At 31.1% G+C, this 2,790-nt stretch overlaps 1 pseudogene; it reads right to left on the bottom strand.

Moving 5' to 3' along the window:
* Positions 1-296: 296 nt before the first annotated feature.
* LOC104774083 lies at positions 297-1,286 on the bottom strand (annotated as a pseudogene).
* Positions 1,287-2,790: the final 1,504 nt, after the last annotated feature.

Genomic DNA, 2,790 nt, shown 5'->3' with positions numbered 1-2,790 from the left:
CACATGTTTTGTGGTACCTGCTTAATTATATATTTTTGTTTAATTATTATCTAAAATAACTAATAATTTTATTCAAAATAACTAAACTTTTTCAAATAAAACTAAAATTGATGGGCAAATTCATTTCTTAATAATCAAAATAAGATAAATGCATTAAGGTAGAACCTTTAGCCAACAACAATTAACTGGAAAAAAATTAACAAAGACAACATCAAATATTTTTTTTTCAAAATGAAGAAAATAAAACACATAAAGTCAGACAACTGAATACTACAGTAGAAATATGCTTCTTTTAATTAAAAATTATTGTTAATGTATGAACCATAAACACTGGTAGTAGAGGTGGTAGAGGAGGTGATGGAAGGCATGTTATTGGTGATGGCAAGATAACCAGTTGGTTGCTGGTGATAGTTATAGTGGTCTATGAAAGGAATTATAGCATGTCCCCCGGCATAACCCACATTTTGTGCCAGCATCATATCATTAAATGAGTTTTCTTGATTCAGATACTGATTAGAATTCAGATCTAAATTCAAAGTCATGTTATGATTTAAATCCGAATTCAAATCATGAATCCAAGTCATGCTATTGTAGACTTCTTCTTGAATATGACCATAAAAATCATGTGAAGTATGATATTGAACCGGTTCTTGCAGATTTTGGTTCATATTCATATTTTGGTATGGAATATGAGCACAAAACTCTCTAGCAGCACTTATCGCGTCTGTATTCACATCAACAGAAAAATCTGCAACAGCAGGTGGATTTATATCCGCAACTCCAATAGGAAGAGGAGGGAAAGAAGAAGACTCACCATTTTCTACAAGACTTTGCATCCTTTGAGTAAGCTGATTGATATATTGATCAATATAGCGATGCAAATCGTGAAGGTCTTTTGCACCATAATGATACTTTGACATCTTTCCTTCAAGACAATCAAACATAAATCGTTTAACTTGTAACTCCTGATTCTCAGCAGCCAGTTTGTCTACTTGCTCTTTTATTTTGGTAATCTGCTCCCGCAAATACGTATCTTGATCCATCATCTTTTTGGTTCTTGTTGCCATCGGGATCTCCATAAACTTCATAGCCACCTCTTGTGCACCTTCCTTTGACGGCCAAACCTCTGGTACCGCCTGATACGGACTGTAGATGACCCCACAAGCTTGGACACCACAAAGAGTTGTCAACTCGTGAAGTTTCTTCATTATCCCTTTCTTCCTCTTCATGAATGTCTTTTTTCTTGATCTCTCATTCGCTATCAAAGATCATTTCAATTTCCTCATTATCTTTATTTTTATTTTGTATGATTTGTCAAGTTTGTTGGCACAAAGACTGTTTATATAGCAACGAAAGGGTTTCTCTACTCATTAGGTTTCTTATCACTAAGTCCAAATTACAGGCAATAAATCTTTTATTAATTTACAATGTGTTTATCTATATATAGAACCTTATATTCTTGTGTGTAGTTGGTGCATTATCATGCTTATTACTTAATATAATATAAAATATTATATATATATATACATATAAGTTATTTTTATTATTAAAACTAATTTATCTAACTCTCATTTTTTTACTTTTAATAATATATTTTAATATATCTAGAACGCGCGGTTAGTAATATAAAAATATCTTTATGAATAAAATTTGATTAAATTTAAATTAATAATAAATATAGAAAAAAAATATATATTAGATATCATATCTTTACGGGCGTTGACCAGCCATTTTCATTTAAAAATAAATCTTATTAGCTAATTATGAGAAGTAATATAGCTGGTATGAGATATTTCATTTTGAAAAAATTACTAAACTAGCGCAAATATTTTGGTTTATTACTAGACTAGCACATATAAAGTTTTACTTACTCGAATAGTACTAATTTGTTGTAAAAAGACACTAAACCATGTATTTAATTTCGTAACTATAGAAGTGTCATTTTCATTTAAAAAATAGAAAATGAATAATATAAACGACACAATGAAAGATTAAACCCTAAACAAGAGTAGAAATCAAATAGTCGTTTTTGTCGTTTGAGCCGGAAATAGTGATTCTAGTGGCTTTTGTCAACAATTCTGATAAGATTAATTTAAGAAGATTATCTGTTCAATAAATTATGATGATTTTGATGTGGTATGATTTGGGAACTAAAGAACGAACTTGTTGATAGGTATCAAATTGACAATGACAATGGAGGCGAGGCAAATTCTAAAAAAATGTTTGTGAAGAGTAAAAGGAAGTGGGAAAGAAAAGGAAGAGTCCACTTGAAAGTTCCTGGGTCGACTGCAAAGTTTGTGGGTGGACAACAAAGTTTCAGATTATTTCAAGTTTTTTCCAAGTTTCATGGCTCTTATCTGAGAGTTGAATTGCCATTAATTGCTTTTCAGGAAGTGCATCATTGATTGGAATCTCATTGTCAGTCCTCATTCTTGATAGATGATCAGCTACTCCATTTTCAGTATAATTCTTATCTTTAATCTCCAAATCAAACTCTTGAAGTAACAATATCCATCTCAATAGTCTTAGTTTAGCATATTTCTTTGCTAAGAGATGTCTCAATGCTGCATGATCAGTATGAACAATAACTTTTGAACCCACCAAGTATGATCTGAACTTTTCAAATGCAAAGACAATAGCAAGTAACTCTTTCTATGTTGTAGCATACTTGACTTGAGCTTCATCTAAGTTTCTACTTGCATAGTATATTACATGTAACTTCTTGTCTTTTTTTTGACCAAATACTGCTCCAACTGCATAATCACTAGCATCACACATGATTTCAAATGG

This window comes from Camelina sativa, unplaced genomic scaffold (assembly GCF_000633955.1).
Source record: "Camelina sativa cultivar DH55 unplaced genomic scaffold, Cs unpScaffold01363, whole genome shotgun sequence".
Taxonomy (NCBI): domain Eukaryota; kingdom Viridiplantae; phylum Streptophyta; class Magnoliopsida; order Brassicales; family Brassicaceae; genus Camelina; species Camelina sativa.
The sequence above is the reverse complement of the archived record's forward strand: the minus strand, read 5'-3'. Positions and strand labels throughout refer to the sequence as shown.